This window comes from Salvelinus fontinalis, chromosome 21, assembly GCF_029448725.1.
Source record: "Salvelinus fontinalis isolate EN_2023a chromosome 21, ASM2944872v1, whole genome shotgun sequence".
Taxonomy (NCBI): Eukaryota; Metazoa; Chordata; class Actinopteri; order Salmoniformes; family Salmonidae; genus Salvelinus; species Salvelinus fontinalis.
In genome coordinates this window covers 28809599-28834737 of record NC_074685.1, presented here as the reverse complement: position 1 = coordinate 28834737, position 25139 = coordinate 28809599, and the positions used below count along the sequence as shown (strand labels likewise).

The following is a 25139-nucleotide window of genomic DNA, read 5'->3' as shown; positions in this document are numbered from 1 at the left end:
TTTGTAACCTGTGCTGGTTGTAAGTGTGCCAATATCAAGAGGCTCTGAGTACACAGCTCAAAATAAAGTAATTAATTCACAGACCATGCAGACATAATCATCACAGTCATATAACTCATGATCCTGCAAAAGAGTTGCAGCAGGAAAAAACAGGACAGAATATAGAGTAAGCAAAGATAGGTGAGGGTAAAGTTATTTATTTATGCTCAATCAAATGCAATTTGCTCCATATTATCATTCAAAGCAAAGGCAGACTTGTCGGAAGAAGGAAGAAGGAAATATATTTTCAGACAGATATCTGAAAAATGACAGATGACAGGGGGCGGAGCTTTGCAACATTAACTATAAATAGAACTGTTAGGAAGAGCACCATACATCTTCAACAAGACTTCACAACAACAGTTGTTACGACAAATGGGTTCTTTGCAGAGGGATATGGTTCTACCAAGAACTGTTTTGGTCAGAAAAACGGGTTCTTTGATGATTCTTTGGAAGGCAAGCAGGATTATTTGGAACGAGGGTTTTACATAGAACCATATATAATATTTCCCAGCATGCTCTATTGCAGGGAGATTTTCAGAATTGCTGTTTTACTGTAATGTCTGTGTTTTTGCAAGTACATTGATTGGTTGATTAATTTGATGCTACACAAAGATAAATAACATACAGTTTTCTAAACTAATCCAATCTATTAGTAATTGGATTTAGATGATTGAGGTTGTCTCAGTATTCAATCATCCCTACCCTGGCAGTCATTCTGAATGCAGGTTGTGGGTGATTAACAATTCTACTTGTTGGATATCCTAACTCTGTCTCGATTCCAATAGGAATTATACATCACTTTGCAAGCCATCATAATGTGACTTCCAGGCCTGATGTGCCTGTAAAGCAGGAGATTTCTAACACCACTGTGTTAGGGTATAATTAGGCCATCAAAGAAAGGATGTACACTGAGTACACCAAACATTAGGAACACCTTCCTAATATTGATTTGCACCCACCATTTTGGCCTCAGATTAGCCTCTATTCGTCGGGCATGGACTCTACAAGGTGTCGAAAGCTTTTCACAGGGATGCTGGCCCACATTGGCTCCAATGCTTCCTACAGTTGTGTCAAGTTGGCTGGATGTCCTTTGAGTGGTATTTGTAATTATTATGGATCCCCTCTTCCTGGGGTCCAGCAAAATTAAGGCAGATATACCATTTTAAAACATTACAATAAATTTACAACAGATTTCACAACACATTAAGTGTGTGCTCTTGGGCCACTACTCCACTACCACATATCTACAACACAAAATCCACATGTGTGTATAGTGCGTATATTATCGTGTGTGTGTATGCATGTGTCTGTGCTGTTTTCAAAAATCTGATTTTACTTCTTGCATCAGTTATTTGATGTGAAATAGAGTTCCATGTAGTCATGGCTCTATGTAGTACTGTGCGCCTCCCATATACTGTTCTGGACTTGGGGACTGTGAAGAGACATCTGGTGGCATGTTTTGTGGGGTATGCATGGGCATTCAACATGTCAATACCTCTCACAAATACAAATAGTGATGAAGTCAACCTCTCCTCCACTTTGGAGAATGGTGGCGTGCTCGGTCCTCCTTTTCCTGTAGTCCACGATCATCTTCTTTGTCTTGATAACGTTGAGGGAGAGGGTGTTATCCTGGCACCACACGGCAACGTCTCTGGCCTCCCTATAGGCTGTCTCATCGTTGTCAGTGATCAGGCCTACCACTGTTGTATCATCGGCAAACTTAATGACGGTGTTGAAGTCGTGCCTGGCCATGCAGTCGAGGGTGAACAGGGTATACAGGAGGGGACTGAGCACGTACCCCTGAGGGGCCCTCCGTGTTGAGGATCAGCGTGGCAGATGTGTTGTTACCTACCCTTACCACCAGGGGGCGGCACATCAGGAAGTCCAGGATCCAGTTGCAGAGTGAGGTGTTTAGTTGCAGGGTCCTTAGCTTAGTGATGAGCTTTGAGGGTACTATGGTGTTGAATGCTGAGCTGTTTGAATAGCATTCTCACGTAGGTGTTTATTTTGTCCAGGTGGGAATGGGCAGTATGGAGTGCAATAGAGATTGCGTCATCTATGGATCTGTTGGGACGGTATGCAAATTGGAGTGGGTCTAGGGTTTCTGGGATAATGGTGTTGATGTGATCCATGACCAGCCTTTCAAAGCACTTCATGGCTGCAGACGTGAGTGCTACAGGTTGGTAGTCATTTAGGCAGGTTACCTTAGTGTTCTTGGGCACAGGTACTATGGTGGTCGGCTTGAAACATGTTGGTATTACAGACTCAGACAGGGAGAGGTTGAAAATGTCAGTGAAGACACTTGCCAGTTGGTCAGCGGATGCTCGGAGTACACGTCCTGGTAATCCGTCTGGCCCTGGCACTGGACCTGGGCTCCCTCAACATGCAGCGGGGACGTGACCATAGCCTGTCTGGTACGCACGTCCACATACCTCCATTCTGATACCACATTTTTTTTTAACTCTGCGTCATTGGGATGGGCTTGTAAGCAAGCATTTCATGGTAAAGTTCACACCCGTTGTATTCGGCATGTGACAAATAAATGTTTTATTTAATTTACATTTTATTTCACCAGTGTCCAAAACACAGCAACGGTTGGTGACCACACTGACCAGTCTATGATGTTTTTCTCAGCAGAGTAGGTCTGTTGACATCAAATCTGTTGGGAAAGAAATTTTGCCTTCAAGATAAAAAAAATAATAATTTTTCTCTGCCTCAATATAGCTCTATCAATCTGTTCCACTCTCTCTGTCTACCGCACCCGCTGTCTCGAACTCTGAATGCTCGGCTATGAAAAGCCAACTGACATTTACTCCTGAGGTGCTGACCTGTTGCACCCTCTGTCACACCCTCTACAACCACTGTGATTATTATTATTTGACCATGCTGGTCATCTATGAACATTTGAACAACTTGGCCATGTTCTGTTATAATCTCCACCAGGCACAGCCAGAAGAGGACTGGCCACCCCTCAAAGCCTGGTTCCTCTCTAGGTTTCTTCCTAGGTTCCTGCCTTTCTAGGGAGTTTTTCCTTGCCACCGTTGTTATGTAATTTAGTAATTAATGTTCATAAATTTCAATTATCTTTTTAGGTACACCTGCATTACTAGCTGCTTGGGGTTTTAGGCTGGGTTTCTGTACAGCACTTCGAGATATTAGCTGATGTACGAAGGGCTATATAAAATAAACTTGATTGATTGATTAGGTCTGAAACCCAGAGGTTGTAAAGTTCTGGTTTAAATGAAACAGACAGAATTCCCATCTCACAATTAGTCAAATCCAATTTTATTTGCGAGAGCTCTCCCGTGCATATACAAAAACGTTCATTTTACACTATTCTCTTAACCTACGCACATACATACACACTAATATTAGGATTTTCTCCTGAAGTCTCACCACAGTTTATTACCACTCAGCTGACAGTTCCAGTCCCCCCCAGATACGGGAAACCTGGAGGGGCTCTCCCTGTCCTATCTTATCTCCCCAGAGTTATAGCTGGGTCGGTTCAAACATAGGTTAATGATCCACAGAGTTAAAGCTGGGTCGGTTCAAACATAGGTTAAGGAGTCTCTTTGCTTTCATTCGGCACACACATACATTCCTTTCTTACCCAATGGTTATCAGCTTGAATTACTCCTTGTCCATGCTACATAACCTCTAATCATAATGGTTAAGTTTCCGGGTAGAATTATTTAATCATTTATCTTAAACCTTGATCAAATATTTGAACACCGTGTTTCTACATCTGCATTGCTTGCTGTTTGGAGTTTTAGGCTCGGTTTCTGTATAGCACTTTGTGACATCAGCTGATGTAAAAAGGGCTTTATAAACACATTTGATTGATTGATTCCATGCACTCATTCTTTTCATTCTGTCCCTCAACCTAGGCTACAATGCTTGGCGTGCATTTTGTGGACTCTCAACGCCTAGGAACCAGAATGAGCTGGCTGTGGTTCTGAACAACGAAGACCTGGCCAGCAGACTACTGAATCTCTACGGCACCACAGCTAACATTAACGTGTGGATGGGGGGCGTGGCTGAACCTTTTGTGTGAGGAGGCCACGTCGGGCCTCTCTTCGCCTGCCTCATAGCTACCCAGTTCCAGAGGATCCGCCAGGGAGACAGGTGTGTGTGTGTGTTAGAGCCCTGCATGGGTACGAATTTTAAGCCTGACGCCTACCCATGCCCAAGACAGTCAGGCCCTACCCAGGCCCGATTGCTTCCATCAAATTTAAGGCCCTGCCCGAAACCCAAAATCAGAAATAACTTCCTTCGTTAGTAAATCCATTAGCTGCTCCTCTCTGTCACTTGCTCCTTACGCGCTGCTCACTCTGCATGCGTGCTGCTCATGGCGGCTCTGCTTCTGTGATTATCCATAGCAACGACTCCGCTTTTGCTGCTCTACTCAATGACGAGGCAAAACTCAAGGAACATTATCATTTTCTGTGAAATTATATCTCATGTCCTATATTTGACGAGGCTGAAGCACTTCTGACACCATGTTTTGATCATGGTCAGATAGAGCCGACTGTATTACCACCACACCAGCAGTCATGAGTTATGAAGGCAGTCAAATTCCATGTGACCGTTTAGTCATGGTAATTAGGCTTCTCCGAGCTCTGATGCTGCTGATGGTCATTAGTAGCCTACCAAACTTGATAACTGCCTACTCAGCACTCTATTGTCCCTGTAATCACTCTGACATCAATGCAAATGTAATCGAAAATCTAATCAAACACTTCATAAGAGCCCATGAGCTCATGTTGCGCAACATTTCTATAGGCTATGCAATTGAGTGAGAAAACAGAGTGATGGCCTCTATTGAAAAGAGGAACCCATCAGCTTTCCTAATATTAGGCCTACTATATTTATTTCTCAACTTTCCTAATATTAAGCACATTGCTTCTCTTTACAACAGGATTATAGCCTACCTGGCTGACATGAAAATGAAACGCGTCAAAAGCGTCCTCTATTCGCTATTTAAGTGCATAAATTACATACATTCTCCCCCCCCCCCCTGCCCTTGTTTCAAGACAGGTACATGATAACGGTGTCACGCTTTTTCTAAAGTAGAACCCAGAAGCAGACCAGGACAAGGAGAGTAGGACGAAGGTGAGTATTTATTTACAAGTTTAAATGTAGAGGTAGAAAGATCCAGGTGGCGGAGCGGGCAGCGGAGGTGAGTTGATGGGAGCGAATAGGCAGATCCAAGGGAGTAACAGAAGCCACCGACAACCAGGCAGGAATGGGGTGAGTGTTCCGGGTGAATGACTGTAGACAGAACAAACGGAGGTAAGTTCAAGGCAAGCAAGACGTACAAAACAAACTCTAACAAACTGGAGGCTGATACGCTGGCACAACATACTGTTCATGGCTAACGATCCGGCAGGGAATGGATGTCAGGTCAGTGCTTATGAAGTGGAGGGGTGATGATCAGGACCAGGTGTGCAGATAGCGGATTGGAAACAGGTGCGGTAAATCAGAGATCTCCCAACCAGCTAAGTCGCCCGGCAACCAGACAGGGTGCGTTCCAGGACACCGGAAAAAACACTCCAGGACAGAACACAGGCAAAAACAGACTCAGGAAGCGGGATTCGTGACAAATGGTCCATTCGAAATCAAAACAAATGTCACACATATATTATTTAGTATATGTAAAGAGAAGATGAATTCAATAATAGTCTGTTGGGTGATAATATTAGCCTATCACGTGAATGATATATTATCACTTGTGAATAATGCCCAGCATAAGGCAAGAAACAATGCATACCTTTTTTTTGCGTGTTTTTCTAATCATAGTCCCAGACCTCATGTAGCCTAGCCCATAGGCCTATATGTTTAAATAAGGTTTGTATCACAACTTAAGTGGCCTAGTAACTTCTTAAAATTAAGCACATTAATCCGCTTTACAAGGGGTGTAGAGCCTAACTGGTATACATAAGCAGCGCGTGAGTTTCAAGTTGGGGAAGATCATTTTCATCATAAAAATGCACCTTTATAATAAAAACATTACACGGATAATCACATTTGCAGTCACTTTTGATAATGGTGTTTTCCGCTAATGAGATTTTTTTTCTCTTATAGCCTACTGCTGTGTTTGCATTGCTGCGCTTATAATGTGAAGAAATAGCCTAATAGTTTATCAACATTTTAAGCTAAACTTTCGGATCTGTTGCGTCAGCCTCATTGCATAAAAAAGTTTTTTTGATGATAGTGGTTATATTCATTTGGAATCTATCGCATCCCACAACTGTCCCAGACTGTGTTTGAAATATTTATTTCTCGCACAGAATAGAATAGGTCAACTTTGGTGCTATGGGGGATAGTAGATTGACATAGGTTAGTGCTTTTGCTGTTCGTTAGGCCTACTCATCTTGTTGGCTGCCGAAAAGTAAATGTGGACAGTTCTTCCAATATCTTCCATTTGCGCCTCGGTATTGGGTAAGGGTGTGTGTAGCTGCGTCCCTGATGTGTCTGTCTTGTTGCCTGTGAGAAAGACCCGATCAAGTGACAGAGAGCCATGCAAGTGAGAGGTGCTTCGGAGCACGCAGCAGCAGGGAGAAGGGAATTACAATTATTAGATTCAGCCCAAGGGTACAAGGGCCACTGGCCGCAAAAGGCATGGACTTTTTTTAGGGGGATTTACAGCCACACAAAGGCGATGCCGCCGGGAAATTCGAGGCATTATCAAGTGCTTGTCAAAATTTTCATGAGAGACTGAAATGTGTACGGCCTGCACAAAAAGCAAAGCAGAGCTTATGCCTTTCATGCAACTTTTTCAAATCATCATTAGTGTCACGAATCCCGCCGAAGAGGGTGCCTCTTCCTGTTCGGGCGGCGCTCGGCGGTCGTCGTCACCGGCCTACTAGCTGCCATCGATTCTCTTCTTTTTGTTTCTGTTAGTTTGGGCTGATTGGGTGCACCTGTTTTGAGTTTAGTTTTGTGGGTACTGGATGTTGACGCGCCCTTTTGTTGTGTGGCGTAGCCGTCTCGTTTATATTCTATTTTGGAATATTAAAGTATATCCACTTGCTCGAAACTACCCTGCTCTCTGCGCCTGACTCCTTCATTCACCATTGGAAACGTAACAATTAGAGTTGCATCATGCAGCCTTGGAATGTATAAAAAATCAAAACATCGGCAGACTCAACAACCTTGGTTTCTCAAATGATTGCCTCGCCTGGTTCACCAACTACTTCTCAGACAGAGTTCAGTGTGTCAAATCGGAGGGCCTGTTGTCCGGACCTCTGGCAGTCTCTATGGGGGTGCCACAGGGTTCAATTCTCGGCCGACTCTCTTCTCTTTATACATCAATTATGTTGCTCTTGCTGCTGGTGATTCTCTGATCCACCTCTAAGCAGACGACACCATTCTGTATACATCTGGCCCTTCTTTGGACACTGTGTTAACTAACCTGTAGATGAGCTTCAATGCCATACAACTCTCCTTCCGTGGCCTCCAACTGCTCTTAAATGCAAGTAAAACTAAATGCATGCTCTTTAACCGATCGCTGCCCACACCTGCCCGCCTGTCCAGCATCACTACTCTGGACGGTTCTGACTAAGAATATGTGGACAACTAAAAATACCTAGGTGTCTGGTTAGACTCTAAACTCTCCTTCCAGACTCACATTAAGCATCTCCAATCCAAAATTAAATCTAGAATCGGCTTCCTATTTTGCAACAAAACATCCTTCACTCATGCTGCCAAACATACCCTCTTAAAACTGACCATCCTACCGATCCTAAATTTTGTGACCGCCACAGCCCTAGTCAGATATGACTGTACTGCGCAGCAGAGCATGAGCTGTAGGCAGACATGGCTCTCAAGAGAAGACAGGCTATGTGCAAACTGCACACAAAATGAGGTGGAAACTCATCTGCACTTCGTAATCTCCTGTCAGATGTATGACCATATCAGAGACACATATTTCCCTCAGATTACACAGACCCACAAAGAATTTGGGAACAAATCGAATTTTGATAAACTCCCAAATCTATTGGGTGAAATATCACAGTGTGCAATCCCAGCAGCAAGATGTATGACCTGTTGCCACAAGAAAAGTGCAACCATTGAAGAACAAACACTGAAAATAGGGGTTGTAGAGAATCGAAGGACCATGAATATTTTAAGAAACCTCAAGGCCGGTAGCAACCACTACAGAATGTCCAATCAGAACAAGGATGAGGCGGATGTCCAGGTTAATGGGAGTTTAATGGAAGATGTCCACACTTACACACACATCACACACACACATCTGACCACTCATGGTTCAGATAACTGAGAATCATGTCCAGTTATAACTGACATTAACTATGTGGTCGTTTTGATGCACACACAATAAAGCATCAGACATGCAGGGATTCAGTCCACAGGAGGAAACGTTCAGCAGGAGGAAAACTGTGGAAGTGCTCATCAGGATTGGGTTAGCACTTTCTGACCACACAGCGTGCTGAGGTCATGGACTAACTGACACTGAAGTCCTGGGAATCAGGCCACTAATAGGCTGAAGGAGATGCGGTGATAAGTATTTGGCGTGACCTTGCCCAATAAGACAAAAGTAGGGGTCCTCTGAATTGGGAGACTAAGATATCCGACTAGAACTAACGAGAAGGGATGGCTAGAATCAGCTGACTGAATCTGGCCGTTTTAACAAACACCATTGTAAATACAACCTATATTTATGTTTATTTATTTTCCTTTTCGTACTTTAACTATTTGCACATCTTTACAACTCTGTATATTATCATAATATGACACTTGAAATGTCTTTATTCTTTGGAACTTTTATGAGTGCAATGTTTACTGTTCATTTTTTATTGTTTATTTCACTTATGTTTATTATCTATTTCAATGTAAACATGTGTTTCCCATGCCAATAAAGCCCCTTAAATTGAAATTGAATGGAGAGAGAGAGAGGAGAGCCAGAAAGAAAGAAAGAAAGAATGAAGGAGAGCGAGAAAGAAAGGAAGAAAGATAGATAGAAGGAGAGAAGGAAAGAAAGAAAAAATAAAGAGAAAGAGAGAGAAAATCAAGAGAAATAGAGAGAGTGGTTGTTCCAGCATGTTTATCAGAGTATGCATGAACGTGTCTCTCATATGCCTTCTTGTTTGTTGATTCCCAGGCTCTGGTATGAAAACACAGGTGTCTTTATCTCAGCACAGAGGGCTGCCCTGAGTCGTGTCTCTTTGGCTCGGATCATCTGTGACAACACTGGCATAACAGTCGTGTCCAATGACCAATTCATCCAAGGCAAGAACAAACCCATTAACTGCAACAGTATCCCGCAATTAAACCTCCAAGCCTGGAGAGAGAGACAGCAGGAACCAGAACCAGGAGGAGGATCAGGAGCAACAGCAACAACAACAGCATCAGTGCTAGTCGGACCAGGACAACGATGTAATTGGTTCAACATCCGTTAATAACTCAATACTTCTGCACCAAGGTGACATTTAATACATCCATAACCCATCCACCACTCTCTCCAAACATCACCCTCTTTTTCTGTATTCCTTTCTAGGACCCCCTGAAGTGAGGCCCCCCCGGATCCCAGGGGCCCAGCAGCAACGCCATCCAGCAGCCCTCCGCCATCTCTGTCCAGCTGGCCGACAACTTTTGTTACTTTTTGTGTTTATTCATTCCGAGGCAAAAATCCAAGGAGTAGCCTAACGTATGAATTACAATGCATTGATTTGTGCAAAGGAATGCAAAATATTTTATCAAAACGTTTACAAATTATAAAGTAAAGCTATTACTAAACAGAAAGGGAAACTACTGCTAAATTCCTCTATACACACCGCCTCGAAAGTATACATTGGCACTGAACATGTAGGACTACTGTAAATCAGTTAGTAGTTTTAGTAACACATTTGTATAACTGTAATTAGTTTATTATCAACAAATTTAACAGTATTAGGTTATATTCGTAGCATACGTTCAAGTCAGTTATCATCAGACTTTGTTAAATGAAGCACACTTCCTGGATTGTGTAATGATTTAAATGTGTACTGCACTCCTATTTTCTTTACTGCTTTTTATGATTTATTTAACAAACATTTAATTTGATTGAAATATGTTGAATATGTCTAATTGTATGAATATGTACTGCATCAGAAAATGACATTAAAAATGAACCTCTAACGTTTGTTTGCAGAACGCCATTGTAGCATAGAAGAATAAATTGGAAGTTGCCTGTCACTTGTGCAAATGCATGTACAGATTATTTTTGTAGTAAGTATTATTGGTTTCTCGCAGTCCTAAACTGAACTGTACACCAATTTACAATCATATCATCAATCATAAATAATTATAAAATAGTGAAATCCTAAACTAGCGAAACACTTTTAATATAATACAATGTAAAATATGCAATATATACAAAACAACAATACTACAAAGACAGGAGCTGTGTTCAAATACCCATACTAACATACTGTATACTACATACTTAATGAGTATATACTACATACTATATACTATTAGTTCATTTTAGTATACTGTAAATTAACGGTATCGTTTCAGTAACTAGAGCTTCTCCTGTCTACCGTGAAGTTGATGCTGTTGCTATGATACCTCTTGCTAGCCTGTTTGCATAACAAATGCGATTTCGGGTGTTTTCATAAATTCAAAGTGCGCTCTTGGCATTCGTTAATCCAGAGCTTTGTCAGATTGTCCATTTATAAATTCAGAGCGTTTCACTCTCGGAGCGTTCAGAGGGCACACTGGTCGATGAGTAAGGTTGATCCGAGCTTTCAACGGCAGCCAAGCACCCAAGCTAACTGGCTAACGTTGGCTACCTACTTCCAGACACAAATGAGAGAACACCTCACTCTGCCCATTTTACTCGCCCTAGCAGAGCTGGTTAGGCTGTTTTAATGTTATCCAGGGTGTTGGTGACTGTAACTGTGCTGCTGGCAACAACTCTTTTGCTGACGTTTACTGACACCAGCCATATTCAACAGGTGTTTCGTAAATCTATCAGTTATTCTGCACTAGAGGACTCTGAAATCGCAGTAGATAGCCATTGAAACGTACAACTATACCACTTAGCTAAGAATGATGTAAATAATCAAGTCAATAAACGTTGGGTAGTAAGTTAGCAGATAGTTAATATACTACCTGGCAAGTTAGATGTAAGTTCGATTAACGTTAGGTAATTAGCTAACATACCGGTACATACTTATGTAATGCTATGGTTAGTATGGATAGCATAGCTAACAAATTGTCAGCCAACATAACGTGTAAAGTAACTTATTTTAAAAGTCATTACTTTATTACATTGCTCATGTCACGGATGCCTCCAGTACTGTTGCTGCACCAGTTTCAGAGGTCTACGTCACCGGCCTCTAGAAACTGAACTGTGTCATTACGCACACCTGGTCCTCATATTCTCCCCTGATTAGTAATTGTATAAGTGTGCCCTTTGTTCACCATTGTCTAGTCGATTATTGTTCCAATGTCCGTTGGTCGTGTGAGTACCTGTGCCTTGTTGTTTTGGCTTTCGGGCCACTTGTATTGTGCAAATGATTACGGGTCTTGTCCCATGTCGTATCATTGTGCACTTGTGTTTTCAGGTCTCGTCCCGTGTATTTATTCGAGGTACTCCTCGCTCTTTTGTTTGGGTCTCAACCCTGTGTTTTGTATATGTTTGTTTGCTCTTCGTCCCCTTGCCTTTACATGGCACGCTGTAATTTGGGTAAATAATAAAAACCCTATTACGCATTCCTGCGTCTGTCTCCTGACCCTTTTATACCAACGTGACAGCTCTACATTTTCTTAACATTTGTCATAATTAGTTAAAGCAATAAATTTGTATCCGCTGTCGGACTTCGGCTGCATATTTTCTTTTATTACTGTTTTTTACAGTCGCTTTGGTTCATTTCTTAGATCAAAAGTGCAATTCTTGATACTACTTGTACAAATTCCAAATTATCTAGTCACTTATGCACATTAAAGCAATTTCTTATTCCTTTGAACAAATTGCAATTGATAATGTACAAGTCAGCTTTTTTCCACATTATCAATTGCTCATGTCATGTTGATCAAAATATAGTAGATGGTTCTCTGAATAGTCTTACCCCTCAACATCTAGGCATTAGTTCCTTACATAAGCCATTACAGGCAAAATTGTTGAACTATTTGTCATAAACTGTCAAGCATAGTTTTACACATTTCTATTAGACCTTTTGTACAAAAATGTGAATTGATGAATCGTGCAGGTGAAATTGACCCTCACTCATGAAGGAATGTAAAGTGTTAGATCAACCAGTTGTCTTCTATGCAGCACCCTGTCGACGGTTGAGATGCTAACCATATGGATGTTTTCAAAGACATCGTTGTCTTCTATAATGGTCCGTTGTATTTCCCTGAGTCTCATGGCATTGTTTGCTCAAAACATGGTGCAAATAGCCTCCTCCTGTTGTGTGAAAAGGTTTGAGGTAATCTTGCAGTCCTATGTGGGGAAACATGCAGTGATGCATCGCACACTTTCACAGACAAAAACTATTCGAACACACATTTTACTGTAAAACATTTACATTTACATTTAAGTCATTTAGCAGACGCTCTTATCCAGAGCGACTTACAAATTGGTGCATTCACCTTATGATATCCAGTGGAATAACCACTTTACAATAGTGCATCTAACTCTTTTAAGGGGGGGGGGGTTAGAAGGATTACTTTATCCTATCCTAGGTATTCCTTAAAGAGGTGGGGTTTCAGGTGTCTCCGGAAGGTGGTGATTGACTCCGCTGACCTGGCGTCGTGAGGGAGTTTGTTCCACCATTGGGGTGCCAGAGCAGCCTTTTGTACAAAAGGTAAAACATACAGGTGGGTCTATGTAAGGTGCAGTATGTATCTGTATACAGTATATTTATGTATGCTTTGAAATACAAGTGGACTACTGTAATATGAAGCATTGTAGGAAGTATACTGCTTATATACAGTAACAGTGCACAGTACATTGGTGGATATACCTGTTCTCTCTTCGAAACGTTTGAACTATTGAGGACACGGTTGATCTCCCAATATTCGGCTGCACCCTTCGACCCGCCTCAGCCATTGTAAGGCCATGATTGACATGGTCTACAATAGTGGCCCTTAAGTCATCAGATATGCGCCTATGTCCTCTTCTGCCTCTTCCTCTGTTTTGCCTTCCACCACACATCCTTGCTCCTCTTCTTCCTCCTCTTGGCTGTTGACCCTGTTCGTTTCCTGGTCCATCCATTATTGGAAAATTGCAACTGTGTTGTGGTCTGTCTATATATGCTTGCCAATTGATTCTTCATGAGATGCACCTTTGAGCAATTTAGCATAGAAACCAGATGCGTATGAAACAGCTGTACCATTCCAAAGGAATGAGGACAGTTAAGGAGCTACGGTACCAGTATGTACAGGTAAAACATATATCTATGTAACTACTTTACAGCAACATTTTATAGTGATACATAGTACAGTAAGCATAAACTGCACACATTTCCATTGCTGTAGAAGGAACATGCAATACAGTATATGTACATTTTATGTCACTCTTCCTTACCAAAACAAATTCAACTGTGTGTTCTGGGATATAGCGTATAATGGAGTTGGAATCAAGTGAACACTCTCACAACTTTGTATACGTGGATGAGGCTGGCTTCAACCTGACCAAATGCAGAAGGCGGGGTCGGAATATCATCGGTCACAGAGCTACTGTGGATTTGCCAGGCCAACGGGGAGGAAATATCAGCATGTGTGCTGCTATTTCGGAGCATGGTGTCCTAACCCATATCCCCCTTTTAGGGCCATACAACACCCAGCATCTACTCAACTTTTTAGAGACTCTCTACAGGGCTCTCATCCCTGATGATGAGAGGGGTCTGTTTAGAGAGGATTTGCCAAAGTACGTGGTCATTTGTGATAATGTGAGTTTCCATCGATCAAGCATCATAAGGCAATGGTTTGTGACCCACCCGAGGATGCTCATAGAATTCCTCCCACCTTATTCACCATTCCTTAACCCAATTGAGGAGTTATTTTCAGCATGGAGGTGGAAGGTGTACGATCGTCAGCCACACACACAGATGACCCTGCTGGCTGCAATGGATGCAGCATGTGAGGACATCACAGTAGACGCCTGCAGAGGATGGATAAGGCATTCCAAAAGATTCTTTCCACATTGCATTGGAAGGGAAAATATCCGGTGTGAGGTGGATGAGAATATGTGGGCCGACAGACAGGAACGTCTGGATGTGTAGAGAAAGCACAACAGTGCTGCGGGCAAAGTTGTGCCTTAGGGGTGGTTTCCTGTGTTTCTTTTTAATTATTTTTTTTTTTTCCTTTGTGCCCCTTGGGTTGTCCAGTCTCTTTCAATCAACAACCCACATACAGTAATATGTAAATAGTACTGTTGAAATTGATATATGCCATATATATATATGTATATATATATATATATGCGGACCTGGCATCCTTTCACTCCCTCCTCTCTACATTCTCCTCTTCTGTCTCTGCTGCTAAAGCCAATTTCTACCACTCTAAATTCCAAGCATCTGCCTCTAACCCTAGGAAGCTCTTTGCCACCTTCTCCTCCCTCCTGAATCCTCCTCCCCCTCCTCCCCCCTCCTCCCTCTCTGCTGATGACTTCGTCAACCATTTTGAAAAGAAGGTCGACGACATCCGATCCTCGTTTGCTAAGTCAAACGACACCGCTGGTTCTGCTCACACTGCCCTACCCTGTGCTTTGACCTCTTTCTCCCCTCTCTCTCCAGATGAAATCTCGCGTCTTGTGACGGCCGGCCGCCCAACAACCTGCCCGCTTGACCCTATCCCCTCCTCTCTTCTCCAGACCATTTCCGGAGACCTTCTCCCTTACCTCACCTCGCTCATCAACTCATTCTTGACCGCTGGCTACGTCCCTTCCGTCTTCAAGAGAGCGAGAGTTGCACCCCTTCTGAAAAAACCTACACTCGATCCCTCCAATGTCAACAACTACAGACCAGTATCCCTTCTTTCTTTTCTCTCCAAAACTCTTGAACGTGCCGTCCTTGGCCAGCTCTCCTGCTATCTCTCTCAGAATGACCTTCTTGATCCAAATCAGTCAGGTTTCAAGACTAGTCATTCAACTGAGACTGCTCTTCTCTGTGTCACGGAGGCGCTCCGCACTGCTAAAGCTAACTCTCTCTCCTCTGCTCTCATCCTTCTAGACCTATCGGCTGCCTTTGATACTGTGAACCATCAGATCCTCCTCTCCACCCTCTCCGAGTTGGGCATCTCCGGCGCGGCCCACGCTTGGATTGCGTCCTACCTGACAGGTCGCTCCTACCAGGTGGCGTGGCGAGAATCTGTCTCCGCACCACGTGCTCTCACCACTGGTGTCCCCCAGGGCTCTGTTCTAGGCCCTCTCCTATTCTCGCTTTACACCAAGTCACTTGGCTCTGTCATATCCTCACATGGTCTCTCCTATCATTGCTATGCAGACGACACACAATTAATCTTCTCCTTTCCCCCCTCTGATAACCAGGTGGTGAATCGCATCTCTGCATGTCTGGCAGACATTTCAGTGTGGATGACGGATCACCACCTCAAGCTGAACCTCGGCAAGACGGAGCTGCTCTTCCTCCCGGGGAAGGACTGCCCGTTCCATGATCTCGCCATCACGGTTGATAACTCCATTGTGTCCTCCTCCCAGAGTGCTAAGAACCTTGGCGTGATCCTGGACAACACCCTGTCGTTCTCAACTAACATCAAGGCGGTGACCCGTTCCTGTAGGTTCATGCTCTACAACATTCGCAGAGTGCGACCCTCCCTCACGCAGGAAGCGGCGCAGGTCCTAATCCAGGCACTTGTCATCTCCCGTCTGGATTACTGCAACTCGCTGTTGGCTGGGCTCCCTGCCTGTGCCATTAAACCCCTACAACTCATCCAGAACGCCGCAGCCCGTCTGGTGTTCAACTTTCCCAAGTTCTCTCACGTCACCCCGCTCCTCCGCTCTCTCCACTGGCTTCCAGTTGAAGCTCGCATCCGCTACAAGACCATGGTGCTTGCCTACGGAGCTGTGAGGGGAACTGCACCTCCGTACCTTCAGGCTCTGATCAGGCCCTACACCCAAACAAGGGCACTGCGTTCATCCACCTCTGGCCTGCTCGCCTCCCTACCTCTGAGGAAGTACAGTTCCCGCTCAGACCAGTCAAAACTGTTCGCTGCTCTGGCACCCCAATGGTGGAACAAACTCCCTCACGACGCCAGGTCAGCGGAGTCAATCACCACCTTCCGGAGACACCTGAAACCCCACCTCTTTAAGGAATACCTAGGATAGGATAAAGTAATCCTTCTAACCCCCCCCCTTAAAAGAGTTAGATGCACTATTGTAAAGTGGTTGTTCCACTGGATATCATAAGGTGAATGCACCAATTTGTAAGTCGCTCTGGATAAGAGCGTCTGCTAAATGACTTAAATGTAATGTAAATGTATATAAGTGCAGCCTTGTGCATTTTCAATAAAGTAACTGTCATCCAAACTGTAGCCTAAGTTTACATCAGGTAATACTGTCAAAGTACACAGTTACATTGACAACATGCCTAAACATTTTGACGACCTTGTTTGTGAACAATGACTCAATGACTTATCATTCTGATGACACTGACATGGTCATTGGCATGAATATTTACTTTTGAGAGATGTACTAAGGGTTTTTAGTGACTGACTAGCTTTAGAAACATATCTATTGTATATTGCAGTTTGTACAAACTGTTCTGAGAAATGCACTTATTATTTTGGACATGTTAGGGATGATGTGAAAAATGCACCAAAGCGACTGAGAAAAATTGTATCTTCAAATCTGAAAAGTTATGAAGCCACACTCATTTTCTGAAGAATTGCATTATGGACCCTAAAAGCACGGAAATAGAGTCCACTGCATGCATACTTCGTATTTTGGCGAATTTAGTACGTCATCCGGGAACTTTTGGCATTCTAAGTATATCCATACTATGACCAATAAGCATGCCATATACTCAATTCACGTCACAAATAGTGCAGTTAGTATGAGTATTCGAACACAGCTAAGGTTTGGGGTGGCAGCTTAACAAAATACATCTTTAGAGTTCTTAAGTAGCTGTTTCTATGGCCCCTGGGCTATTCGTTGTGTGCATTGATCAGTTTAGTGAAGTATGTAATAGCAGAGTTCTGTGCGTGTCATGGGAGTGTTCAGTTTGTGGCTGTTGCTGGTTGCCCATCCAGTAATCTGGTGTCTGGTTGGGGGGAGCCAGTCTGCAAACGGGGAGTTCTGCAAGGATTTAGCAAATGAGTACTTGGTCAATGAATTCTTCAAACTTGCTGGAGACCCTGCTAGGGATGGAGACTCACCGCACGTCAGCCATCCCTGGACTACACAAACGACAAACTTACACCAGGGTCTGTAAAGCTTCTCCAGACACTGTGGACATTGAGGGTGTTTCGGTTCTCTGGGCAGAGAATTCTGTGTTCTAATGTGAAACAGGTGTTCTGACCAGACATTGAATTGACCAGACATGCTAATGTGTTTAGCATGAGGTTGTAAGTAACAATAACATTTCCCAGGACATAGACATATCTGATATGGGAAGAAACATTACATTCTTGTTAATCTAACTGCACTGTCCAATTTACAGTAGCTATTACAGTGAAATAATACCATGCTATTGTTTTAGGAGTGCACAGTTATGAACTTGAAAATGTATTAAGAAACCAACTAGGCACATTTGGGCAGTCTTGATACAAAGTTTTGAACAGAAATGCAATGGTTCATTGGATCAGTCTAAAACTTTGCACATACACTGCTGCCGTCAAGTGGCCAAAATCTCAATTGCGCCTGGGTGGGAATTATCGCCTTTCTCTTGCATTTCAAAGATGATGGTACAAAAAAACAGGCGGATCCTTAATTAAATTAAGAACAAATTCTTATTTACAATGATGGCCTACACTGATAGATGTTCCTATATTGTTTTACCTCCACTGTTGGCCAGCTCAGTTTCAATTTCAGTGTTTTCCTCCTTGGCCATCATATCTTATAAAGCATAGCTATGAATGTACCTATGCCCTGGACTTGCATTTTGTTGTTTCAATCCCATACATAGTCTTTAAAGAAAGGGAAATGTACTACTTCCTACCCGGACAGTTTCTGATTGATAGAGGATACTCTTTGTTGAAGGTCAAGGCTGTGTTCAAATAGTAGCTGTACAGTGCTGTATGTGCAATTTCACTGGATTTGTTTTAGGGTGGGTGAGAAGGCACTGTGTTTGCAAGACAACCTATTATGATTAAAGCTACCTGTCGTTTAGCTTTCTGTCCCTAATGTGTCATGGTGTGTCATCTCAAAATGTATATTTTGATGGAGTTTCTTGGATGTGCCTCTGACTGCAAGCCAAGGGTCAGAGGAGAACACAAACATATTCTACACGTCCTCAATACAAGGTGAGACTACACTACTAGAGACACACAAATTATGTTTTGTAGGTCTTTTAAAATGCAACTGCTCTGTAAAATGTCCACCAAGATACTATTGGTTCTCTGTTTGGTACCTGCAACATCTTCCACAAGATAAGTGCCAGTGTTGCACACCCAATAACTTCCAAAATAAAGGGCCACCACCTGTTTGCTGGTTGGCTGCAATATATTATATACCCAGTAGATGGTGTCAATGTGCTATTCATAAGCTTTGGTGAAGTGAGCTGTAGTGACCACATTTTGACCACTGCTAATGCAGTGGCAGTTATAGAACTGAAAAGGACAACAAAAAGGAAACTTGAAATACCTTAAAAGTGTAATTTTGCTTCAGATTACCATTCTGACCTGGCTTCTCTGTTATGTCACTCTCCCCCCTCACATCTCTGTCTTTCTTGATTTTACTACATCCTGTCCATTTCGTTCCATCTTTGCTTCCATATTACCCAGACAATGCACACAGTTTATGGTGATTGTCCTGGGAAGAAGATAAATTAATGAGACATCATTACATTACGTGTTTAGTATTTGCCAACATTCAAAAGTCCAGGGTTCACTTTGAGCCACAGACTGCCTCCTCCCATGTATTTCAGATGCCAGACTTTAGGAGGTTGAAAAGAACTGATCATTATGGAGTAGGAGTGAAACTAGCAGCTCCAGTGTAGTTGTGGGCCGGGGCAGTACAGTGTGGGGGTCTCTGGGGTTCACCTCTGCCTCAGTTAGGGGCTCCTCCTCCTGGATGCTGTGTATAGGCATACTGATATTTGGAAGCCTACACATGCAGAATGCCACGTAGCCTGTGGTATGTGTATATGTGTGTGCTGCCAAGATGCATTTCTATACTCTTAAATTGAGTTGAGTAATCGAAACCAGCAGTTTATGAAAGAAAAAACGTTGACCATTTCTATCTTGATGTTTATTTGTCTGCAGTATAGAAGTGGAAGCCTAGTTTCAAATGCTTGGTGTTGTTGGAAATTATGACCACAAGATCATTTGACAATATTGCAAAGGGGATGTGGATTGGGAAACGGAGACTGGATAAAATACTTGAGGGAGGAAAATAATAAACTGTGTTGGGGTGTATGTGAGGGACAGGAGGAATATATAATAGTCTCACCACTAAGCAGCCCATACTAAGCAGAGCAAAGGACGTTTAGAGGTAGGGAAAACATATCCCACTGTGCCCAGACGTCATTTTAACGTCTAGTTTTGATTTACATTTGTCTGAGTTGTCAACTAACGTGAATTCAAAGTCAAATGTAAAACATTTAACCATCATTGGATTTAGGTTAAAAGTTGGATTTAAAAAAATAAGAAATTCCTTTACATTCCTTCCTTTTCCTCTGTTTTTCACTCATCACATATACATATATATATATATATTATTTTTATTTTGTATTACGTGTAAACAACGTTGATTCAACCAGGTTTTGCCTAGTGGGATATCTTTGTCTTGATATTGAAAGGTGGAAGAAATCTAAAACACTGGTATATTTCTGCCATAGCATATATCCAATCCAAGCTGGCTCTGATCTACCAGTTGAAGTTGTTTGCTTGAGATATTAGGATGCAGTTGATGTCAGCTCATGCAGCCTCATTTCCTACTGCTGACAGAAGTTTCTTATCCAATACTTTTTAGAAGTGGCAGTCTTTGAAAAATTCGTAGCGTGTCCACTAGGCTGTCTGTGCCCAAAGTCGGAAAGCGAAAATTCAAGCCACGTGGACAATGGAACTTGGCTAATGGCTTGCATATGTGGTTCCACTGGCTAGGAACACTGTGCTGCCCTTTCCAGAGAGAGGAGTCTGCATGGAGCGATTCAATAAATTACTTGAAAAACAACAGTGGCCAGTACAGATGGTTCTGCTTTTTGGTGGAACAGAGGAACCAACCCAGAAACAACTATGCATATTTTCAATATTTAGGGAACTATTGGTATGCTGAATCATAAAAGTCTTGGCAATTACAGCCAACTAATCAAATCATGTTCAAATGACTAATCAACATTTCTTTCCTCCTTTTTCTTTGGAAAGATAGACCATCTGTTCGATTTACTGGAAATAGGACTCTACTTATAATAAATCTATTACATATATACCTTAACTGGAAGATACACAACATTTTATATTTGAATGCTTTAACAGATGAATGGAAAACCACGTTGATAAGAGTACTAGCCTGCTCCAATGAGAAAACAATAAAAAATATGTACCATTGTTCACGTCTTTTGAGGCTGCTTTTGTTTTTTTCAATTAACATAATTTGACACTGATGTACTTTCCAAGGACAGGAAAGTTAATTTGTTGTGGCAAACCTCCCACAAGTTTGTGGCAAATTTGCTCCAAATTACAGTGTCTTCTGAAAGTGTTCATACCCCTTGACTTATTCCACATTTTGTTGTTTTACAGCCTGAATTCAAAATTGATTAAATTGTTATTTTTCTCACCCATCTACACACAATACCCCATAATGAAAACGGAAAAACCTGTTTCTAAACATTTTTGCAAATGTATTGAAAATTAAATACAGAAATGTCTAATTTACATAAGTATTCACACCCCTTAGTCAATACATGTTAAAATCACCTTTGGCAGCGATTACAGCTGTATGTCTTTCTGAGTGCATCTTTATTAAGAGCATTGCACACCTGGATTGTACAATATTTGCACATTATCCTTTTAAAATACTTCAAGCTCTTTCAAGTTGTGTGTTGATCATTGCTAGACAGCCATTTTCAAGTCTTGACATATATATTCAAGTACATTTAGGTCAAAACTGTGACTTGGCCACTCAGTGTCGTCAATGTCGTCCTGGTAAGCAACTCGTGTAGATTTGGCCTTGTGTTTCAGGTTATTGTCCTGCTGAAAGGTAAATTAGTCTCCCAGTATCTGTTGGAAAGCAGACTGAACCAGGTTTTCCTCTAGGATTTTGCCTGTGCTTAACTTTATTCCATTTATTTTTATCCCAAAAAACTCCCTAGTCCTAGCCGATGACAAGCATACCCATAGCATGATGCAACCACCACCATGCTTGAAAATGTGAAAAGTCGTACTCAGTGTTGAGAAACCAAGGTTGTTGAGTCTGCCGATAAGAATGCAGTGATTGACAGAGTCGAAAGCCTTGGCCAGGTCAATGAATACAGCTGCACAGTATTGTCTCTTATCAATGGCGGTTATGATGTCGTTTAGGACCTTGAGCGTGGCTGAGGTGCAACCATGACCAGCTCTGAAACCAGATTGCATAGCGGAGAAGGTACAGTGAGATTCGAAATGGTCGGTAATCTGTTTGTTAGCTTGGCTTTCGAAGACCTTAGAAAGACAGGGTAGGATAGATATAGGTCTGTAGCAGTTTGGGTCTAGAGTGTCACCCCCTTTGAAGATCTAGAGTGTCACCCCCTTTCTTTCTTATCGTCTGAGAATCTTTGGGAATCTCAGACGATAAGAAAGAGAGGTTGAACAGGCTAGTAATAGGGGTTGCAATCATTTTAGAAAGATAGTGTTGGATTTGTGTTGGATTTGCCCCAAACATAACGCTTTGTAATCAGGACATGAAGTTTATTTCTTCGCCACATTTTTTGCATTTTTACACGCTGCATGTTTTGGAATATTTTTATTCTGTACAGGCTTCCTTCTTTTCACTCTGTCGTTTAGGTTAGTATTGTGAAGTAACTACAATGTTGTTGATCCATCCTCAGTTTTCTCCTATCACAACCATTAAACTCTGTAACTGTTTGACCTAATGGTGAAATCCTTGAGCGTTTTCCTTCCTCTCCGGCAACTGGGAAGGACTCATGTAGCTTTGTAGTGACTGGCTGTATTGATAATAACTTGCTCAAAGGCTCAAAGGGATATTCAATGTCTAATTTATTTTATTTTTATCTATCTGCCCTTCTTTGCGAAGCATTGGAAAACCTCCTTGGTCTCTGTGGTTGAATCTGTCTTTGAAATTCACTGCTCGCCTGAGGGACATTAAATGTAATTGTATGTGTGGGGTACAGAGATGAGGTACTCATTAAAAAATCATGTTAAACACTATTATTGTACACAGAGTGACTCCATGCAACTTATTATGTGACTTGTTTAGGCTTGCCATAACAAAGGGGTTGAATACTTATTGACTCAAGACATTTAAGCTGTTGATTTTTTATTAATTTGTAAAACTTTCTAAAAACATAATTACACTTTGGCATTATTGAGTATTGTGTGTAGGCTATTGACACATCTCCATTTAATCCATTTTAAATTCAGGCTGTAACACAACAAAATGTGGAAAAACTCAAGGGTGTGAATACTTTCTGAAGGCACTGTAAATAGTGTGCCACAAAATGTTGCAAGTTTGTAAATGTTTGCCACTACTGGTGAATCTGCGGCAAATACCAATATGGATGTCAATATGCTAGTGTCACTGTTCAGTAACATGTTAGCTAGCACAACAGCTAAGGTTACAACAATATGAGCTGACTTGACGTCAAAGCAAGACTTTACTTTTTGCAGATGGATACCCCTCCCCTACCCGTTGTGTTGGAAGAGGCTGTATTGGGAGGAGGATGCATCAACTCCCTGGAAAGATATTTGTGATGCAGTCCCTCATAACACTTTTATTGAGTGATAAATGAGTGTGTCCTCTTCAAGCTTGGTAAGGAATGCAAATGCATGTATTATTCTCATAAATGTAGCCAATACATTAATTCTTTGTAACAATTAGATCTTTCATTGCTTTGAACTAGTATCTAGCACATCTTGATCATGTGTTGTTCCTTCTCTCTTTCTAGAAGCAATCAGTTACAAGACAAAAAAAATGATTTTGGCCTTCAATCAATCTGAGGACAGAGAACTATGTGTTCACCAAGTCAAAGCTTCTTGCACACATGGCTTTGAAATGAAAGCTAACATGAATTCATTTTTGAATTGCCATATTAGGTATAACACCATTTTTGATTGGTTTTCCACGCAAGCCTTATACACCTGAGTCAGGAACAACTAGTAGACAACTGTCTCTTAATGATGAAGTCCCCAGTCTAGATTGAATATCATAATTAGTTGATTAGTTTGAACCAATTGTGTTGAGGCTTGGCTGGAGAAAGATCGTGTATACTGTGCCTCTCTAGGAACAGTTGGCAACCCATTTAAAGGGAGATTTAGTAGGCCTAAGTCCCAGTTTATGCTAGCTACATCGTTTGTTTATATAGCATTTGTACAGGGCAGAAACATTGTTTCCTTGCTGAAAAATATATAGAAAGCCAGTTTCAGTGAGAAGCATACCAACACCAAGGTAACTTCGTAACAGCTGACTCCGTTTTTCCGAAGCCGAACCCGCTCATTAGCTGCTGAGTCTACCTTTTAAGATGCCAAAATAGAAAATGTTTTCAGTATCCAATTTTTTTGTGTGTGTTTTCTGATTGTTTCAGTGCATGCATTCAACAAGCTTTGGACGAAGGACTTCTACAGGGCTCAAAGTTCTCCAAAGTTCACTCAAAAAGGTCAATAGTTCTGAACTGGGTTTGAATTTTCTGTTTTAATTATTTCAGTGTTGTTAATTATCTTTTAAACTTCCATTGGTTGAAAGCTATTGCTCAGTTATCACTTGGCTCATGTCAATTCTGTAGTTGCCCCTTTAAACATCCTACGGTCAATATCCCCATAGTGTTCACAGTTCTCTAATGTAAATGTTGTAGCAACATAAAAATATTAAATAAGCAATTTATTTGGGAAATATCCAGTATCCAGCTCTTTTCTTCATTACCATGCTGATGACTTCAAGTTGTATTGGATTTATTTGTATCTGTTAAGACATTGAATACATTGTTTGGTATATTTTGTACATTTAGTATGTTTAGTTTTCTCTGTGAGAAGCAAGTTCATTTAAAGTTCTATGTGATTTGGTTTATGTAGTTAACACACAGCAACCAAAAATCTGATCTAGTTTGCATATTCATACTGAGTTTGCTGCAAATTGGCTAAAGGTTTGCCACAACTGTTTGTTAGAAGCCTGTTTTTTCACTAAGGGTACTGTTCCTTTTGAGAGCCCTGTACATTTAAATAGATCATTGTATCCCCATAGTTGTCTTTGTCGCTTATTTTAGATTGAACTGTGTGTTTTGACTATATCCAATGGCTACTCCACTTCACGGGATCAAATGTCTGCTATTCAATTCCAAGACGGTTGGAGGGCACATTTTGGGGAAGTCAAATAATGCCTCTTGGCTGTGATTTGCCTTTAGAGAGCTTACACAAGGGATGATGTGAAGTCATGTGACGCTTGTCGGAAAGCAGATGTGCAAAGCAGACTTTTATAACTCACTACTGGCTGGCCTATTCTATAAAGTTGTATTTTTCCACAGTGTTAGGTCTATGTCAATGACAAATTCTATGCCAATTTATGCAAAAATACAATATGTTCATTTATTATAATTTTAGGAGGTTAAAAACAAGTGCTTCTTTCCATATTTCCTTATTTTGTCTTTTTATGTGGTTGATGAAAAGAGCTTTGTGGACACATTGATTAGTCTATCTGCAATGTACAATACTGTTGAGTTAATGATGACTAATAGAAAGTGCCCAGTGTCCAATGGGAAACATTCCTATTACAAAACTATGTGACAGATAAAAAATAATAATTATGTTGGTTTGCTACAATCTGT

The 25139-nt window shown here is 41.6% G+C and overlaps 1 pseudogene; it reads left to right on the top strand.

Annotated features, from left to right (window-relative positions):
• The first annotated feature begins 2383 nt into the window (after window positions 1–2383).
• Window positions 2384–9711, top strand: LOC129818259 (eosinophil peroxidase-like; annotated as a pseudogene).
• Window positions 9712–25139: the final 15428 nt, after the last annotated feature.